Raw genomic sequence first — 22,089 nt, forward strand, 5'->3', positions numbered from 1 at the left:
GGTATGTTTGTGAACATGTACGAAAGTAATATTATGTTAACTTGTTCATTTTGTAAGTCTGTTGATTGTTTTCCACGAATTGCCTAAATTTTCTTTTAGCCTGCAAACATAATTAAATGCATGTACAGTAATCCATACCATCTTGCAAAATCTTTGTTATGGATTCGCTTGTAATTCAGTATGAAACTAAGATTAAAAAACTCACTAAATGCATAGAACACATCTTTCCTTAGGCTTCCAAGAACTTCCTGTATACACATGAAGATTGACATATTACTTAAAACCCTAACCCTCCTCAATCCTTCACCTGTTGTAGGACTGAGGAGTGTTAGGGTTACGCTTTGTACAAATTTTGATGTTTTTGTTCACAAACTGAAAGTTTATTAATTTGGTGACGGTTGAATTAGTATCTCTCAGGCTGAAAATCAGAAATTCAGTTTGAAAATTTACTTGTGGAGTTATCATGCTAAAAAAGTTGGATACTGGAGAGTATTGAACATAAAAAAAAACCAACTGGAACAACCCAAAATAAAGTACATGTATAATAGTTATAAAGGGGCCTGAGATTTCATTCCCAGCAAAATCTTACGTAGAGTTAGTTCAGATTGAGAATCGATGCGTAACTAATTCCTTGCATTCTGTCCTGTCTCACGTACATTATGGACTGTCACGGTTGGAGTAGCAAGTAATGACTGCAGCAAAGTGTGTTCTGAGCATCAGGAACCACTGCATGTTTCATCTTTGTCATGCAAAATAGTTGATATACTTTAGTGAGTTCAGAGTTGAGTTATTATATTGTGTTAGACATTAAAATTCATTCTGTGGTTTTACATAGTACATTTAAGTCTGTCGAGATTCCTGAACTTCTGATACCACTATTCATGTGGATTTTCCCTTCACATACCTCATCTGACCAGAATTACTTGTTATCCTAGATTACCTTGTATCAGGATTTTTAGTCAGAACCTTTGATAGAGAGCTGTATTTCATAATTCACATGCTCTTTGCGATTTGTTTGTCATGCATCAGAAGCCTTGGTCTGGTTAAAGCTTAATCCACTTTGCCCAGGGTAGATTTTTTTTCCAGAGTGATCAGTATTGTACAGGTCACATTGCAATAATACTCGGAAAGAAACTCTGGTTTGAAAGTTGTAACAACTTTTAGTTAAACCATAAACCTTAGATGTATGGTCAGGTAGTAATAACATACATGTACCAGTATTGTTTTCAGGGCCACTGAGCCACTCATTTGAAACGTGATTTCCTCAATTTGCCCACATCCAAAAATAAATACATGTAGATAGACAAGAGTTAAGTATATAGGTTGTAAAAAAATTTCATCCCAATGTTATAATATTGGGCTTGGCAAACCTACATATGTAAACTGAAATTAGAAATGTAAAAATGTCAGGAGTGATACAGCAAAATAACTTTTCTGAATGGTTAACATTGAAACAAACATGATTGATGTGAGATTATGTATTATGAAACGGGCCGTAATGAGGGTAATTGTGTTTGGTTGGGTTCTGGTAACACTGCAAGGGACATGGCATTTGACTTTCTGAGTGACAGATTCACCCTGCTGAGAAGTAGGTAGGAATGCTGTGGAGTCGTCTTGGCCTGTCTAGAGAAGCCAGCATCATCCTCAGTTTACCTGTCATCAAACTACGCTGAGAATGTAAGCTGTCACTGGTTGGCACTGCTACAAGACATTAAATGCTATCTCAAACATTTTCATGGGACACAGTGTAAGCAGTATTGGATTGCTTTAATCAGTATGGTATCACAGCCTTCTACATGGTACATAGTAGTATGTGGGCACGCTCTGATTACCTAGCTTCAATCCCGCTTGGAATTTCATGCGCACTTCTTAAAGAAAGAGGATTAAGTGGGTTTGTCAAGGGGCTGCCTGAAGTAGCATGAATTTTCCATCAGCACTGTAACCCAAGTGGCTGTGTGCATGTACAGTACTGGATAGATGTATTAAGAGCCCGAAATTAGGCCAAAAAAGGGGTTGGACAAGACCTTCCAACACGATCAAGTTTGTTCTGCCGTTATCAGTTCCTGAGAACATACTCTTACAATTGACGTACATCACAAGTGCAAAAACCAGAGTAAATACCAGGAGTTTGCTTCAAATGGAAACTCTTACATGAACCCTTGGCATATTCTTCAGACATTTTAGCTGACCATATTTTCTCAGAGTACAGGCTACAATCTACATGTATTACCAGACCGGAGGAGGCTGTCAAACACTTGAAAGATCTCATGTCCATGACCCTATCCCACTGGCTCTGCAGAGTACACCACAGCATTCCTGGACCAAGTTTGTTTATCTTAAGATGCCCAAATTGGCTGTGTAACATAGGAATGCCTGAACAATAACTGTTGCAATCTGGAAGGTCTCTGCTACTACTAGGCTGTAACAACAGGCCAGTTTAGAAAGGTGTATCATGCCAAGATGGCGCCAAAAATTATTATTCTTTGTTCACAGTATGTCATTAATAAGTTCCAAGTTACAGGATAGAGATGGGACACATGAACTGATAAGGAAATTGTTTATGTGCTGTGTATTCTGAGGGTTTGCTTGTGTATTAATATTACACTTCAAACCCCTTTTTGGTACTTGTGTGACTTGGGTAGTTTTTCCTTCATTTGAGAGCGAGACTGTTTTATTTAAAAATACACATTACCTAACAGGTTTGAATTGTGGCTTGGTCCGAATTGTGGCTTGGTCGGTTGACTGTTCACTCAAGTTGCCCCATTCCTCTGGGGTGTTTGATTTCGATGTTTACAGTCCAACACACTCCCTCATTCCATCATGGTTGCATTCTGATTGGACAAAGTTCATGCAATCTCAAGTACCAACAGTCTTCTTTGTTGTCTTATGGACCCTGTGTTTGTATTTGATCTGGTTAATGTCAAAAAAACAAAAAAAACCCAACAAAACACAGATGGAGCTGCGTGTATTTTATTGGAATGTTCACCCTTCCTCCATTGATCCAGTGTATTTGGAATTCACATCATTCATGAATGTTCATATTGAATGTCAAGGAGAGCATAAATACTGACCACACTAACTACTGAAGTTTTTTAAGGAGAAATGTCCCTGCTTATCATGTATTCAGCCCAGCAGCGCAAAGTACCACTTGAGTCCATTATTTCTGAAGATGTTGAGGTTGGTGAGACCCAGTCACATCAGTCCTCTCACTTCAGGGGAAAAACACGTCTGGGCAACAAACTGTGTTTTGTCTCAGGGGACTGAAGCCAACTTGTCCAAACATGAACAATGTACCCTTGACCCCCAGAATCAGGCCAGCGTGGCCTCCTCTCATGCTGCTTTCTTGCCTGTTACTTTGGTCCCACATGGAATCCTTTGAAGGGTAGGTCTATATTTGTCAGGAACATGTAAATGTTGATATGTACTTGTGAGTAAATCTTACTGGATAGTTTACTCTGTCTTCATTTATCCATTTCATTTAAACTCTCCCATTTGAAGTGGGCTATCTTCAGCTGTGGAGAGTGACATTGTATTCCATGATGATATTTTGAAATTTGCATTGGATTGCTGTTATCTTTTAGAGGATTTGAAAAGCAGGATTTGTTCCAAAATTGGAGGGACTTTGACATTTGAGAACGGAAGTTTATGCGAACACATTCCGAGGTTCACTGTACGGCACCTGTTATGGTACATTGTTAGTGCCATTAAGATGAATCCAGTGCATAATCACGGTACATGTACGTGTACATGTGCTTGCACACTTTACCACAGGCCTGAATTAATTTTGTTGGTTTCACTGGCACATAAAAATTGCAAGTCAAGCGAGGTTCTGGTTGTCACAGACTGTAAATGAGCAGCATTTGTCCCAAAAAGTCACAAAATAAAGCAAGAATATCCTGACAGTTTTGCCAGACACAAAGGACAATCCTTAAACAATTATTTTAAGATCTGGAAAAGCAGTTAGATAAATGTGTGATTCCAATTCCAAATGCTTGCAACTGCCTTGTGTGCTGTTAAAAGTTCCCTTGGGATGCCAATACAGGAAGTTGTTATTTTAGAGAGACTGGGATCCATTTCTGCTTTTTGTTTGTCTTGTTATGGTAATTAATAGTGAATGGCGCTGACTGGACAGTTCACAATTGATGGAGCAGAGGCTGCAGTTTTCTTGTGACATCTAACACCTCACGCAGTGCATGCGAATTCAATTTAATTTGGGCGCTGTTCCCCAGAGTATCACTTGTGAAATTATGTAAGTCAAAAGAGTCCCTGGGTGGCAGTGGGGGTCGTTCTTAATGATCTCATAAAATACCCAACAGTGGAAAATGTTACAAGCTTTGTTTGTTAGAAATATGAAAAACGATTTCAAAAGCAGATCTCAAGGACCCTGTTTGTTCTTTGAAGTGCTTCAGGTTATTTTAAGTGGACAGAAAAGTAAAAGCAAAAGTTGACATACTGGTACACGCGTACCTTGAGAAAAGTGAGGTGTGAATGTGCTTACAAAGGATGTATGCAATTGATTTCCTGACAAGGACAGAATTTGGAAGATTCAGGAAGAATTCCAAACAGCCAAGTCTGTTTTTCTGAGTAACCTGAGATGCACCTGGTACCGGTAGCTGCTTAAAATCAGAATCTGCAGGGCCATACATGTGTTTATGCATGCATAAATCACAGATGTGAATTTTGAGTCACTGTTACAGTTGCAATTTTTCAAAAAAACAATTGTGCAGGTTGTAGGCCTGTGCAGTTTTGTGCAGTAGCTTGACAGAGCTGATCTATTCAACGACATATAACATGCAGTAGCTTGACAGAGCTGATCTATTCATCGACATATAACATGCAGTAGCTTCACAGAGCTGATCTATTCAACGACATGTACCTCTGGTCCTAACTTTCTGTTTCCCTATCACTTCCAGTGGGACCACTTGATGTTTATTCAGTGATAATGGAACAGGAAGTATGGCAAAGTTCTCAAAACTTTTCAGTGAAGCACAAGAGTTGCCCACTGCCCAATTAAAAATCTCTTGTATATGTAAGCTTCTCTGATGGTATGCTTATTTATGTTGATCCATGTCTTTATCAGGACACAGTGGTATTGTTTACCTAAATCAGCGGAGTTTACCAAGAAGTAATTGTATAACCATTGGCGATCACTGAATGCAAATTCATACAAGCTCTAACTAAATAAATTTTCTTATCCCAGACTTTACATGCACATGCACATGTACCTACCTAGTTGGGAGAATGGTGTTCAGACTGATGGTTACATAAAATTTCAGTAACCTTTGCTTGTGGATGTGTTTTTATTTTATTGTTTTATTACTTATAGATGTACATAGAGCATGTACATGTAACATGTACATGTAACAATGCAAGTAATTACAATGTACCTGCCTCACAGCGCAACTGTAAGCTGATAAATGTTTTGTCAGTGTAACGCAAACTCATCATGCACTTACAGTAGTTTCAGACCCTCATCTATGTGGTAAATGTGACGGTACATGCATATGGTCCGTGCATATACATGTACATGTAAATTGGTTTAAACTCTATTGAAATATTTATCTAAAGAGCCACTGTGTTTTACGTGTCTCAGGAGGGTGATAGCTTCATTTCCATGTACGTGCCTGAATTAATCTTGCCAGTTATTGCAATTTGTGCTGCAAGACACTTTGGTGACAGTTTGTTCATCTTGAATTTTGAGAACATTGAAACAAAGTGTTGGACCATGAAGTTGCAAGTTACATGCATTTTCTTATATGGGGCTAAGGCCCTGAACGGGGCTTGATGCAAGTAAATAACATTGTGTATGACCATGATGATGGTGGACAACAATTTTTATGTGAGCGTTACGTTTGTGAAAGTGATTGAATGCAAGTTCCCATTAGGTGTAGAAGTGTCAAAAACAGTGCACATACATGTATTTATGTGTTTTGATGTCATTTATTGGAATTTCTTTTCTGGATTTATTCATTTCTCTCCCATTTGGTTATGTCCCTGGGCATTGTCCCTAGAAAAATCTTTAAATGATTGCATTTTCCTCTGTCTGCACCTGTAGATGTTTGGAACCTAAGCAAGTGGGTACTTGAGCGTGGTAGAACTCAACAAGTATAACCAATCATTGGTCACTTAACAGCCAGCGCTTTTGAGGAAAACCAAAACGGTAAGAAATGTAGAACTACCCTTACTTTTAGAAATGGACTCATTGGATCAGTCTAAGTTGAGAAGGCTGGATGGTTACATACATAAGTTGAATTGCCTTTAACAAATCAGCAGTTACATGTACTGGTAAATACTGTGTAAATCTTGAAATTCTATAATCAGTGAAAAATGTCATGATCTTTCCCTTTGAGACACTTAAAGTAAATAAAAATTAATAAGAATTCCTCTTATAACCTTGCTGCGAGAGTAGTCAAAATGTAAAGACCTGGGCCACCGTTATCTGACCTGCCTGGGCCACTGTTATCTGACCTGCTCAATTTTCAGATCAGAGTTTGTTTCTTGCATGTATCTCTTTAAAATTAAGGATTCAGTAAACTTTGATTAAGAGAAAAAATGAACACTTACATCAGGCCTTCTATTTTTTTTCAATTTCAAGGAAAATTGCTTTGGGAATAAAGTAGCTTCGCATGAGCAAATAAGTTTAATTAAAAGTTAATAATGAATGTTGACTTTTCTGCCTTCACTGGTGTGGTGCCAGCTGCAAATTTGAAAAGGTCAGTGCATTGTTGTTGAATCCTGAATATTAATGCCCAGTTTTGTATGCACCATTACCAACTTTGAGCCACTGCTCATGGTACTGGATTTGATGAATACATGGAAGAGAGGATTACATAGCCAGAGATACCAGAGATTATAAATTTGCTGGCACTTCATTCATGAAAACTTGTATTGTTTCTTCTACGTATTTTAAAGGTACCGGTAGTGTACACCATTGGTAAAGTTCCCAGTTGGATTACCGTGTAATCCTGAAATATCTGATCCTTCATTTTAAAGGAACGCGATCATGCAGGCACTCCTACCGCGCTCCTCAACATTCCTAGTTCTAAAGGAGCGTAAAAATTTGCACCCCTGAATAAATGTAAGGGCACTTTACAAATAATGAATGAAATGAAAAACACATCCATCACCAACAAGGACTGTGATTCATTTGTAACTTATGATTACGAGTTTACATTTATCCTGCCGTGACTTTCATATGCAGGCCTATAATTATTGTATGAATATACGAGCACAGCCTGCTTTCAGACTAGCCAGCCCTGCCATCGGAGCAGAATGGTGAAAGGGATATTCGCCAACAAAAAGTATGATTTCCACACATGAAACCCTCCATGTTTCAAGACATAATTTCTTCTTTGCTTATAATTATTAGTGAATCAACTGAGAATGGAGTTTTTAGACTTTCATCAACATGTGAACTGATATTCAAGATTCAAGATTTCAAGAAAATGAAATAAATCTTGAATCTTGACATGAAAGTGCAGAAAATAAGCATGATCGCGTGCGCACATGCTTTATTATATAGGCCTACGCATTCATGGACACGAATCAACTGCGTTTCTGGATAAATTTTTTTCATAAATCCACAATATTGCATTGTCGAGGAGGCGCATTACTCCAAGGTAAATTCACTGATTACTCCTAACCTTTGAAAACTGCTCCTTTTTAAGGGAATGAGAACCTGTCATGCCTGTTTCCCACTGTGACCCTGCAGATGTTGTTGGCTTACTACAAACGCCCTGTACTCCATACGCAAGATATTTTACGCAAGATAAATTACAAGATCTTCAATTTAAGCATTGAAAATGCCACGCTGTTTTTCTTTTTTTTCACAAGGCAGCTGACTCAAACATGAAACAAGTCATTGGAATGTAAGTCGCCGTGAATATTACACGCCGTAATCAGCGAATCTTGTGAAATTACAACAGAAAACCAATGGTGTTCACTCCCTTTAAAACCAGGTTTTGTCTTGGGGGGATCACTTGCTTTTCCTTCTTTGCTTACTCTATATGATTTTTGTGAAAATAGAGACACTGTAAGGAGCTTAGCAGTTCCCCAACATTGAGCCTTACTACAGAATTTGGCTAAGTCATCCTCCGTAGAATGTGCAATAGAAATGTTGCATTCTCTTTTGGCCAATATTTTTGCATACTTTCTTCAGCCTTTAGAAGTTCTAAGCTTACTGTAAAAGCTTTATCATGTCACGAAGCTTGCAAAAGCTACCCTCCAGTAATAAAGTACACGTGTACTTCATGTGCATCTCCCACTCTCCTACCGCCAGGGCCTCCTTGCTCAAGTAATGCTCTTACAATGTACATGTAGATCTTGTAGACTCTGGGCCATGTGCAAGGAGATGACAGTAGGCTTAGGATATCACTGGCAGGTGATATCCTGTACCTACACATTGATAACAATACAGTCATATACATGTACGGTCTCCATTTCAAATTTTACGATGTCTTGCTGATCTGATCATTTAGAGACAATACAATCGTTTTTTGATTTTGTTTGACTCGGCAGGCTTCACTCTTTCCTGTCAATTAAGATTGCTGGAAGGAATGTCTAAAGAGGGCAGTATAGATTTAAGATCATAGAGTAGTCATCCATCATTAATTAACATGTCATACAGCTGTAAAGACTATTTCGATATTTCTGCTCATCATGTGAAGCTTACAACCTGTAGTACAGGTCACTGGCCTTAGGCTGTCAAAGCTTCGTAGCATCTCATGTTTATTTGAGTTAGGATGCACCGTGGTATGGTTGTTTGAAACATTTGCCAAAATGACAGCTGCCTAAATAAAAACCATATCTTTTACCTACCGGTACATCAACATTGTGTGGGTGGCACAAGAAGTCCCAGCAGCAGGTACATGTACAAAATAAGGCCATGAGAAAGAAAATGACAAGTTCTCGGACTTTGTTAGAAACTTCAACAAAATAACATTGTTCTTTTGGGTGGAGTTAAAACAGGGTTTTTGTTCAATTTATACTTCAGCAAAGTTGTTGGATATATTGCTCATTGGTTAAAATCCGGCATACATGTATCACTGTTTTCCTTTGTTCGTATCCTTTGTTCCTGTTGATCAGTTCTTCTGCAGGTCCATGAACACAATTCAAGTTCTCTGAATAACCCCGTTTTGAAAGTTAATGGATCATTTACATGTACATGTAGCACAACCTTTTTTGTATTCAATTCCACACAGAGATTGATCACTTCATGTTCCCAGCAATAACCGTATTATGTACATGTACGTGTAGCATTGTTTGAGAGGGTCCCCAGTTGGTCAGGTGTGATGTTGGTTTACCAAGCAGCAGGTGTTACCAACCTGTTTGTTGATCTATCTGAACACTACAGGATCTGATCAGAGTCCAATCTCCTGATCTTACCAAGCTGATTCTGCTCTTCTCCCTTCTAGTCACCTTTGACCCCTCATTGTGTCCTGATGGTGTGTCCTATTAAGATCATCTTTTTGTCCTGAAAGCTTGCTTATTTGGTTAGAGGAGTGTGATGTGATTGATTATGCATGTACCTGTTGTTTTTGTGATTTATTTTGTGATGAAGATATTAAGATATATCGGTTAGCTCTAAGCAGGTAGTTCATGTCAACTGCATGCAATGTTATTATTTTTTACTGAAGCAACTTTCCCGCAGCCCAGTCCCCAAAAACTTCGGTTAAAACTCAAGAAAAGAGACACGAATGTTTATAATGATAGAAAAGTTATTGGTTGACATGTACAGTTTCCTTGTAGTAAATGAAATAGTTTTTCCACAGCAGTGTACTTCATCACAAACATACATTTCGGTAAACTTCTTCAAAGAACAAAATAAAACAAGTACATGTACCATGGATTTGTGTAGCATTTTTTTTTTTAATTTTAGGGTGAGAGAGAGTTTTTTTTGTCTTTGTTAAGTTCCACATACATCTTTGCTGGATTGGAAAACATTAAATAAAGAGCAGTTTCCTCAATGAGATGAGTTTTATGTTTCTTCTTTACGAAAGGGTTTTACATACATATAGGCAAGTCATTCATCACAAAAGGAGGTAGGGGTTCAAGGTTGTACAGCCAGGCGAAATGGGAGGGTTTTCTCAAGGAGGAGCACGGTGCTATAGCTCTGTGAAATGGGATTAGTTTCTGGGAATGAATGGCTGCTGCTATTGAGTATTGACCCAGCGTGCAGCAGAGGGCTATGACAGCATCCGAATTACTGGCTATGGCTGCGACTGCATTGTACAAAGCTGTTGTGGTTGCCGCCTTGCCGACTGCTGTGTTTTCCATAGGTTAATGCAGCCAATACTTAGGATGCAGCTTACACAAACACTCTAACGGTTTGGTGAATCTCAACATTGTTCCCATGGGCTCAATTTTGTTGCACCGTGAAGTCGAGGTTGGATGAATCTGCGCTCGTACATGGAGATGTTCAGGAGTAATTGGCAATTTCTGAAAGTATTTTCAAAGCCTGTAACAGAAAATCGCTAAATTTAAGTGTGGGATTATCCAAAAGGCTGTTTTTCCCTCTTTTTTTGGCAATAAATAAAAAAAAAAATTGGGGAGGGACGTATTTCTTTTCAATTTTTTCAAATTAATGTGGCCTTACGTGTACATGTACATGTAGCCTGTTTGTGGGATGATGTATCCTGGGATATTAGGGCCTCCCATACTTACAAGAACAGAATAGAGAAGCATTTTACTGTGTGTGAATGATTGTAGTCATTTCTAATGAGGTATTGATCTGTGGAGAAGTAGCCTTTATCTGCTTCAAGGAAAGAATCGTCATCGAGAGACCAACACAACAGACAGTAGCTGTTAATGCGCTACCACAGAATGCAAAACGGACATTGTCAGCATTCCTTTACTTTTGCCTATCTGATCTTATTATGTAACCTTTCTTCAGCTTACTGGGAGAGTGGATTGGATTTGAAGCTTGTGGGAGGAGAGATGGAAGGGATGACAAGATGAAGGCCAATGAAAAATTCAAGGATTATGAAATGTGTGCTGATTTGAATACTTTGTGAGGTTTTGTTTGCTGGATTTGATTCTTCCCCGTATTACACAGACAGTGGTTTAAGGAGCCAGTCAGAGCTCTCATCCTATTCAGAAAATGTCTAAAACTGTGAACACTTCCACAGGCACATGTAAAAGTTGTTGAAATCACAGGATTCTGGGCTGTTATGAAGTTTATGCCAAATAGTACATATATCTGGGTAATGTTGATCCGTTACAGCTTGTCTGGCTTCTTTTCATTCATGAATTACAACTATTCAGAAAAATGGTGACATTGTTGCCGCAATTCGAACTGTTCTCTCAGAGGTCAAAACTGCTGACTTGGTTTCCCCCAAGGAATAAAAAGAAAGTTATTTGTCAGCCAGGGCCTCTCTGCAGACAAAAGTATTTTTGTGCCGTTATTTATAGCCCAGCAATGTTTGGTGTTCTCCTAGGATTAGATCTGTTGTGTATTCATAGCACGTCGAAATTGTTTGCCTTTCTTTAAATGGATTTTTTTCGCTAAAAATATTTTTTTAACTTTGTCATTTGTAAGTGGTACATGTATTTTTTCCACTGAAAAAGTCTCTCTGTGTCTCTCTCCTTTAACATTTTTTTAATGATTGAATTGAATATTTTAAATCGGGACAACTTAGATCATTTTTACCGTTGCTTTAATGCAACAGTAAATTGAAGAATGTCACTTTAAAGGTTGTGCATTCTAACCTCCTTTTCACTGCTGTTATGGGATTTCGTGAGAGCAGAGTTTAAACTGTCAGATTGCTCCATTTCAGTCGGTGTCTTTTAAGCTTTCCAGTCAATAGATGATGCTATCTGCCGTCAAGGGAGGCAAAAAAGCTTCACTTGGAAGTGGCCTAAAAGGACCGGCTCCTTTAGCTCAAAAGTAATAGGCATCTAAGACTCCGTATGAATGTTTAAAGAATACAGTAGCAATATGGTCATCTCGTTATTAACAACTTCAGTGGTTCAAAACAGTTTTAGGAATTTTTGAATCTGAGTTATGGATTACATGTTTGAGGTACAAGTAGATATATTTATGTTACTGTACATGTGTGTGCAATGCATCTATGTGCACAGAACTTTGCATAGTTTTTAGAGAATAATGTGCATTTTGAACAATGTGATATTTTTTGGAAGATTTTTTTAATAAGTGATGAATGATCTGTACCTAATTTAGATACCATAACAACCATCTGGCTCTCCTGAGACTGAGATGTTGCTGTGCTAGTTTTTAAAGTGCCCCAGTGATGTAAAGTTTGAATATTTATTGTGGATAACAACATTAAGAAACATCTGGCTGAATAAGCACATGATAACAGTCCCTCCTGAGGGGGAACTGAACTTCTCTGGGGTGTTAATGAAGATGCCACATGGGAGAGTGATAACAGAAAGACAACATGTGCAGCCTTGGGCAAGTTAAAGAACAGATTGCTTTAATTCACTTGGCCAGATTTTTTAAAGGGTATGGCCATCTGTAATTATACCACACCTTTATTTGGACTTAAATTGAGTTGACAAAACATTCACATCCACAGAAACAGAATGTATACCAGGGAAGTCTCTAAGTTAGAACTGTGCTTGGCGTGTGAAAAAAATGACTGAGTGTCACTCTTGTTCCACAAAATAATAAAAATTACATGAATCCAGAATTTATGTTGAAAAAAATCTGTCTAGTCTGCGTATTTATCCATTTTGACTAACGAGTCATGTGATTAAATCAGCTCTACATCTTTAGAGCCTCGTTACGATGCCTGTATCCATAATCAGCACCAGATTTTTTGAACAGGCCTTAAAATGGAAGGAAAATAATGTTGACAATTGTAAGGTTTGCAATTAGAATGAAGGTCAGTCTCTTCATTGTCCGTCATTTTTGAAGTCTGCCTTAGACTGGTGATTTCACAGCACCTCTTGCTGACATGCAGATGGTTGCTCAAGTGACAAGCAGATAACAAAGATGAAAGTAATTTTTCTTCTGGGTTGGGGGCCACTTCCAGATGTATGCAAGATTGTGAAGGAGGGTTAACTTTTAGCCTGTTGAAAACTTAGCAATTGTTGACTGCTGTGATGTGCGATATAGACGTTTTTAAAACCAGAGGGATGTATAGTGCCAGAGTTATGCATACCCGAGGGTGTTCAAAAATCATATCCTACTCCCCAGCAGTCAACAACTGTTTTTTTTTGCATCGTTCTGTCATAGTGATGTTTTGCACATGTTGTTCTGAGGAAATTAAGAGTAGGAATCTCGGATTCATAGCGATTTGCAGTCCTTGCATTATCCTGTACATGAAAAGGGGCCATGTGTCTGCATGTGCTTGCCATGTATGTTTGTGATATCACAAAATGCTGAATGGTGAGTGTGACATGCTTTGATCTTGCCCTGTCATGTGATCGTTTGGGGCCAATGAAAAATGGTATTCAAGACAGAGGTACTGTATGACAATGCAAGATGATGAATGTGTTGGCTTGGAATGACTCTTGCTGATAATCAACTGCATAAAATGTGATTTACCATAAATTCAGAAACCTCCTCAGTCCTTCCAAATCCTCTGTGTGGTTTTGAGGATTTGGAAGGACTGGGATAGAATGATAGAAAAGAAATGAAGGAGCTCATTCAAAAAATATTGGAGGAGTTTGAAGGACTGAGGAGGGTTGGGGTTAATTCCAAATTCAATTTTTGAGAATTACATGTACATGTCGTTAAATTTAGCACTCTTCTGTTTTCCTTCCACTTCACTCCAGTTCTGAATCATTCAAGATTAGTTCACATGTACATGTACATCTCTTCACTCTACTTTATCCACACCCATTGAAATGACTCAATTTATTTACAATGTAGCAGCTGTAAATTGCAAATTGTGTTGGATGTTTCAATCAAAACTGCTCCAGGGACTTCCATGCTGCACTAGGGTGTCAAGTTTCCATTTACTCAATGACACAGATGTGCGTCCCATTTTTTTCTATGAATAATTTATTTGTATAAAACAAAAAGTATGAGCAACATAGGACTGGATAACCTACCGGTATATGTACACGTACTAGTAGTTGGAAGAGGCTAGAGCAATGGTGAAGTGTGTTTAGGCTACAGGTTCAAACCTTGTTTTTGTTCAGTTTTGTTTGTAAGCCTGGAAAGGTTTTTAAACCTCGTTTTTGTTCAGTTTTGTTTGTAAGCCTGGAAAGGTTTTTATCTAAGCTCATGTAGTAGGCTTCAATATTACATGTATAAAAATTGGATTATTGTGGTTGAGTGTGTATCTGATGTTAGTCCAGAAGATGCTCTTGTGGTGAAAGAAAGAGAATCAATTAGGTTGTGGTCTCATGTGGAAACGATTGACATGTAAAGCCACCTGGTTGATATACTGGATGTACTTGTAGATGTGAAACCAATGCAACATTGGCAATCGCTGCCAATTTGTCATTAGTAGTAACAGGTGCAGCCTCTATGGAGACTCCTATCAAGGAGAGGGTACTTACCTCAGAAGGTCCTCAGATTTCATGTTTGTTGTTGCCACCCAGGACATGGAGACAACACCTCCCCCCCTTTCAAAATGAAGCATACTGGTACTGTGATGGCAGAGCTCTTACTGTATATATGTATGTTTAGAAAATAGCAAATCTACATGTAGGTCACATGTATTACTTGTAGATGTACTGGTACATGTGTATTGGGGAATTTGTTTGTGATTGTATGGGGGTTTGAAGTATTCCAAATTGAAATGTTTTTATGCTGGAGATTTTGGAGGTTCTCACATGTATATGTCGAAAATTTACCTATGGTATATACATTTACATGTATCATTGAAGAGTAGAAAACCTTTGGGACAAATTGGTGGAGTGTAGACAAAAATTCCTTTCAATTTCATTGTCTGGAATCTAGCATAAGATGTGATTAAAACACATAAAATTTGGTGACTTTGGAGAGATAGTGAAATCATTTCAGTTGTTTATAATTGATTTGGGTGGATGGTTAGCAAGGTGACAAAATCTTGGTCAACTGATTCAGTTTATCAGGATAATTGATACGAATAAAGGGAATTTGACATAACAGTGGTTCACAGAGTTGAATTGCTGGCGTCTAGTTCCTGGGTGGCTCTGAAAACACTGAATTAAAGGAGACAGGTGCCTGTGAATTGTTGAGTTGGTAGAAGCTTGTTAGAGAATACCCATGCGGCATGGCACAGGGATTGGGTTAAACAACCCACGCATGAGGACACCACTGACTTGCAGGGTTTTTGTATTGTGACATTTCAATCCACTTGGCCTGTCACTCATTCTAGTGATGTGTTGCATTGTGGGTACAGCCCTGCCGCTGAGCCGTCTGCATTAGAGTAGCAGGTGGGATCCTGTGTACATGTATTGTAATGTTATGGCCAAGTTCATACCGTTGCAAGGTTGTCTAATAACAGGTAATCGACCTAACCTTAAGGTGTTCAGTACCATTCAGTGTTATTGATTGGGGCATATTGTGAGTTGGCCCAACCTTTGCCAACGCAAACCCATGTTTTTTTGTCATTGAAAACACAATGACAAGCTGTAGGGGGTAATGGATTGCTCTGTTGCTGCTGCCACATTCAAACTAAACAAAAATTGAAGACTCTTTTTTCAAACTGTAGTGCAGAATTTTGTTCTCCTTTACATGTACACATGTACTGCATTCAAATGGAACTTTCCATGGCTATGATTAGAGAGGGAAATTCAGACATCTTTTTGGGACACCGTTTTTCTTTTTTCAAACTGTGGGTAAATTTTTGACGTACTTTTTATATTATCTGCATTTTTTGACATCTTTTGTCAAGTCTTTGCTGAACCAACACTTAAAAAATTGAGATAAAGGTAGGTTCTGAATAAACAAAAAACTCATAGGGGAAGAAATGACCTGTCAAACTGTTAAAAGTTTGTAACCTGATTGATTTCTTCCTGCTTCCCCTTCCCCCAAAAATAAACCAATATTTTTTGTGTGCTTTGTGAATTATAAGATTTAAATCACCAATGATAGTCCTAGCAGTCAGTGCCGGAAATGGACAGAACAAAAAAATGATTTTTTGGGGGGGGGGTTGAACATGCTTCACTGATTGGCTACTTTACAGTAGTATCCAAGGTCACGTTAATCCATAAAGCAGATACTGTCATGATGGACTGTCAACTGGGTCTTCTGAAGGCCAGTGTATTATCCACTTTCCCTTTATACATGTATGTCCAGAGGTTGGTAAGGTTGATGAAACTTTGTGTTTGTGAGAAAATAAATGAATAAAAGTTTGGGGCACTTTCTGGGACTGACATTGAGCCAAAATTTGTACCATTTGGAAGCCGCCTTGCTGTATTGCTGCAAACAGTGATTGTTAACCAAGATGGGATCATTTATTGAACAAAGTGCCTGTTTCTTCATTTGAAAGATTTCCAAAGCATAGAGCAATATTTTTCACAAATGTTAACTGTTTGGCTTTTGTCATGGTTCAAATATTTTGTGCAAGGAAATTTATTTTTTCCATTTTCCATAAAATGTTTATAAAAAATTCACAAAATGTCACTGTGTTCATTTTTTTTGTCGATTATAACAGTGGTATTGCAAAATGTGAGGGTCAATATATCACATATTGAAAATTCAGTTTGCTTTTAGATGATTATTGAATTGAACCCAGCAGAAGTGGCAAGCACTTTGATAATTATTTACTTCGAGTTTGTTACGCCAGCCCAACGATGATATCCAAAAAACAAGATTGTACTCTTTTGAGGCCGTTGATGTGAGGGAGACATCATCACCTTTGTTGCGTGATCTGATAATTCATTCTTTCTTGGAGATGTCCATCTCCTCAGAAGCCAGACCAGAAGAATTAACAAGAGGACTTCACCAACTGCTGTACAAAGTACAGTGCAGTCTGGACATGACTTTACCACATAGCAATATACGTACATGTACCGGTAGTCTTCTCTGAAGCCACAATTTTTTGGGGGAAATATGTGATAAGAAAAGTGAAATAGCTACCTTAGGGCATTATTTTGGTATAGGCAATGTTGCTGAGAATGTTCTCAGCAATGTGTCCAGCACCAGGTGTACCGTACCTGTATCCAAGCAAATTAACATACAATAGGAATAACAGTTTGTCGCTCAAGGGGTGAAATAAAAATATCTGAACGTAAACAAGCTTTGTTACCAACACTTACTAAAATCAACCTTACCCTGGGTACTTCCCCTCCAAGAAAAATGAACTCTCCCATTGCAAACTTTTCCTGGCAAAATGCCATCTTTATCCTCGTAGTGTATGGTACTATTGGTACGGTGTAGAATTGATGAGTATTTTTATTGACATATCAGCCTTGTTGTTCCCGCTCTTTTCCCACCCATTGTTATACTCTCAGATTGGACTTTGCCTGCATAAGTTAAAAAAAATCACACGATGTGAGACACAGATTTCAAGAACTGCATGCGTGCCACATGATTGATAATGAATCGTATGATCGTTTAGTGCATCACTTTATAATACTCTGACCATTATATTTATAAACCTACCAGTACTTTTTGGCTGTCAAAGAATTTCAGGTTAATAAGTAAACTTTCTGACTGTGACAATTTGTGTAAACGTAATTTTGTTGTTAAATTTATTGTACGCTTTGGGAATTTGAGGTGTTTAAAAACCTTTGGGCATATTATTGGAATGACTGATTTGGTACAGTTTTTTTGCTTTTGCATGTTAATGCCTTCAACGTGGGAATCCTCTGTATCTTGCATACCCATTTGCAAGACCTTGGCCCTAGTGCAGGTTTTCTATTTGTATTTAAGTACTTTAGCAGATGATTTATGGTCTGTAGTCAGTTTGTGTTTTCTTGCAATACAATTTTGATTCCATCTTAGTAGTGGTCTCCTGCTGGCCATACACAGATATGTAAGGAAGAAGTACCAATAACAGAATTGCTTGAGAACCGATTTTTCTTCTTGGCATTAATGATGTCTGCAGACCAAGTCAGTCTTTGAGGAATCTTAGCCCCAAAGGCTTGGCGTTGGCATACCCATGCACTTATTTGGCCTGGTCCAACCCCTGGGAATTTGATGACCCAGATAGGTCTACCAGGGCTTCAGCTTGAGATTTGCAAGCACCCAGGGATCAAGGCAGACCTGGTTGCTAGACTAAGTCTATGGGAAACACACACATTCGCATCTCTCATGACTTGCAAAGGTCTGCTCTCTCTGCTGTAGTCGTTGCTAAGATTAAGCCAAATCAAGAGAGTGGATTAGATATTTATGTACCCTCTTGGTTGGCCATGGGGTTACATGGATGCCTTGCCCCCTTTTTATTGTCAGAAAAGTGTGCAGATTTAGTTTTTTTGTGTTGAAATGTACCTTTCAGTTGATTGTTGTTTACAAAGCATATGATGTTTGTTTTAGAAATTGGATATGGTGGTCTTCAGGTACAAGCTTTCGAGCCTTTGCAGTGTGCTGTACATGTCACTTGCAGAGTGAATTGTTCAGAAGGTTTGATCTAAAAATGTGTACACCAAAATAACATATGGGTTGCTTGGTAATTACGGTACCTGCTAGCATGATGCCATAGGGTACCGGTACACAAATCTGTACCAAATCTTTTATTCTTTAATTCAACATTTATTCTTGGTAGTTCATTAATTCTTTGCTTTCAAAGAAACTGTCCTACGTGTAGGTTTTTGGGAAAAGTCAGCAATTATTGCCATGCTTACTTAAAGTAAGAAGTTGAGTACAGTATACATGTACTTTTAATGCCAATTTCTTGGGAGAAAATTGAGAGGACCCATATGGACCAATTAGTCAGCCATATTTCAACCATCGTTTCAGGACATCTGTGCTGTGACTGACACACATGTTTAAGGTTATAGTCCAGCTAAAATATGGTGTATGTGCTGGTAGTATAAGACATGCATGAAGCAATTTACCGGTATGTTGACCACAAATGTAGGGGAAAAGGGAACCACTGTGTTTCAAAATAGTATATTGGAACTCAAATTTAGTAGAGCAACTTTTACAGATCTGTACATAAGATTTATGCCAACCCATAGTGCTAAAAACATTGGGTAAATCTGTGTAATTGGTCATGTGAAATGTTATTTGTATTGTGCACCTTGCTGCTGTTTTGTTAGCTTCATCAATTTGGGATTGTGAGGAGGGTTTTCTCCCTGTCTCTACTTTGGATTAAGATCCAACGTAGTCCTTGAGTGTACAAGAAGTTTCTATTCACATCCTAGAAAAGCAAGCCAATAAAGTGCAGGAATTACATCAAGGGATTAAACAGTTACCTGAAGGATGAAGGAAGATTTTTGCTCTGTGGTTTCTTTCTCTAGTCTCTCCAAATCCCCGGCATTATTTCATGTGCAGTGATTCTAAGATGCTTAAGCTTCTCTTTCAGGCAAAGTCGGAGAAAATAGCATCCCATTTATATTACGTTTAAGACAGGATCCTTTAAGAGCTCCTACCAGATGGGGGGCGTTTACAAATCCCCTGTGTCCTCAGTCAACTGAGATTCTTTGCTGTTCTGGTCCCATCCCTGAGTGACCAAGGCTGTTTCTTTTTTAATGTTGGTGCCTGCCCCATGACCCAAAGGAGTCACAGTCCCCTCCCTTATATCATGCTCTGTGCTGAAATATAAACTTCACAGAGCAGGAGTGAGGAATGCCATACCTACATTTGAGGCAATGTGTATGGAGACTGTCATTTCCTTCCACAGAGATCTTGAGGTATAAAACTGCTTTAAATCACTTCTCCCTGTTTTGAAATAAACATGTTGCAAAGCACAGCTACCGGTAGTTAGAGTACGATTTATTTTTTTTGGTTGTTGTTTTTAACGACAACTCTTGCTTCAAAGACTTATACATTTAAGTAAACTTAAGTCACTTAATTAAAAGATGCCTTTATTTTTCTTCACAATCCTCCCTATTTTGTTAAATATCAGTTATCACCTGTCTTTTAGAGTGACTTTTTTCCATTGCACTTAGCTGTCGTCAAAATATTGCAATGTTCTGTCTAGAAACTTGCCTGGTATCCAAGGCTTTTGTCTCTGAAACTCCAGAAAGTCTGAACTTGAGAGAACACCAGTGTTAATGCTGTCTTTATACCATGTGATTTATGGGGGCAAAGGTTATTGCAGGGATTGTTTTCTGTACCAGTTTCGCTTTGTTGGCGGCCGGAAAAAAGCCGAAGGGGTGGGGGTGAAGAAGTAAGACTGCTGATAAATGATATATGTAAACACATTGTGACACGTAATTGAAACCAAATTTGGTGTCACTACATTGAAACTGCTTTGATGTGTTTGACTTGAGAAGGATACATACCATCGCAGACCTTTGGCACAAAATTTAGTCCAAGTTGGCATGGATGTTGTGTGATTTAAAATCAGCAACATGTCATTGAATTTATGAATGCAGTTCATTCTAGTCAACTGGCCAGTGAGCTGTACTTAATTTGATGATTGCAAAGGATGGTGTGTACCTTTTTGAGCTACAATTTATGACCTAAACTTCACCCTCATAAGTCTATTGTCCCAATGCGAAGATTGTTTACATGTACCAATACATGTATGTATATTGTATAATATTTACTGATTTTTCTGTGAAATTGAACTCTAAAATCCCTTCAGAGGAATTCAATATTCATGTACTGTTCTTGCTGTTCAAAGCAGAACAGTTGTGTCTGTTAGTATTCGGCAATTTTCCAGTGGAAGGAACCTTTTTTTGATTTTTAAAAGTCATAATTTTGTACATGTAGGTACATGTACGTGTATACGTTTGTTTCATGTTGCGTGATACTAATGCGATAAAATGTAAACAAGCATAAGTAACAGTGAACTGATGTGTTGCTCTCATTTACATGTAGTGCATTTGAAAAGTTCATCCATGCGGTATGCAAAAGCCTAAAACATTTAAAAATTGTTAAAGCAACTAGGATTGATTCAGATCAGATTTCAATGCCGACCTTGGTTATTTTTTCCTTTTTTACAGGGTACTTTGTCAGTAATTGTGTTGCTTCATGCAGACCAATCTCAAAAGCAGGACTATTTGAACTCCGGCATTTGATGGTTGTACAAGTCAAGCAACACTGGACACATTGAAATGGGGATATGTAAATGCAGTGGTTGAATTTCAAACTGTTACTGTTGAATATCAGCAGTGTGTTCTTTCTCAAGCAGACTGATGTGCTGTCCTGTCCAGCACAGGTCCATTCTCAATTCAAACGCAAAATTTGGAGTTCCACATGTACATTGTACTCAAGAAGTGGCATTTCAGATTTGTGTGCAAAAGTGGTAAGAAAAAAATTGTTTGTCTTAGGTCAAGTAATGCATGGTTTGTAAATAGGAATTCTGGAGATGTACATGTATTTTCATACTTAAATGGGTGAAACGTTATGAAAATGTCTGAAGTACATGTACATGTATAAAGTGTGTGTGTTTATCTAGTGAGCTTTGAATCAAATTGTGGCAGATGCTAAAATTTGCTTGGATGTGCATTCTAGGAAGGCAGATCATACATCATTGACCAGAGCCACTGGCCATCTGCTGTGAATTTACAACTTGTTTCACTGAATTGCAACATCATAATTCAATGACATTTCCAAGGGTATTACAAAACATTTGCCTTTTTGATTAGTTTTCTGTGAAACCTTGTCGACATTGCTGGATGAAGTATTCCCAGTTGGTGTAAATTGTTAATGTCCTGCAAAGTACAGTTTTGAGCTGCATTGTTGCACTTGTCGACAGTATTTCTGTCTCCAGTGCTTTACACATTAAAGTGTCTGCTCAATTAATGATGCTCCCTGGGTGAGCTCATGCATGTTAAACAATTGATCTCATCAGTCTGTGCCAGCGTGTTCAATGTAATGGAGGGAAGTTCATTTAAGTGCCTCACAGGGCAGGTCGTGGTCAGTTACAACTGATTGATGGTTTGAAACTGCTTGCATTAACAGTGACATACTGTACAAAAGGTAGGATTTTCATCAAGGGATTAAATTTGTGTTTGGCCAGTTTACAACAAGCATTTAAGATAGGCTCAGGCTTAAGCTGCAGGCGAGGGCGTTATCAGTGTTCAGTCTCTTGAACCAGTAACGTTAAAACGTTAGTTTAAGACTGGCCAAGC

General features: G+C 38.3%; 1 protein-coding gene across 7 annotated transcripts in view; it reads left to right on the forward strand.

The window, feature by feature from the left end:
• LOC110973888 (fibroblast growth factor receptor-like) overlaps positions 1–22,089 on the forward strand; it is a 56,938-nt gene that overhangs the window by 7,800 nt on the left and 27,049 nt on the right. For 6 of the 7 annotated variants that reach the window (XM_022225091.2, XM_022225090.2, XM_022225095.2 and 3 more), the window contains exon 2: positions 6,056–6,160. The exons of the other annotated variant lie outside the window; for it this stretch is intronic. The gene's annotated coding sequence lies outside the window, so the exon portion shown is untranslated. The remainder of the gene's footprint in view (positions 1–6,055; positions 6,161–22,089) is intronic. 7 annotated transcript variants of the gene reach the window in all.

The sequence above is a fragment of the Acanthaster planci genome, linkage group LG13, assembly GCF_054643075.1.
Source record: "Acanthaster planci isolate LZ-2023a linkage group LG13, COTS_SCS, whole genome shotgun sequence".
Classification (NCBI taxonomy): domain Eukaryota; kingdom Metazoa; phylum Echinodermata; class Asteroidea; order Valvatida; family Acanthasteridae; genus Acanthaster; species Acanthaster planci.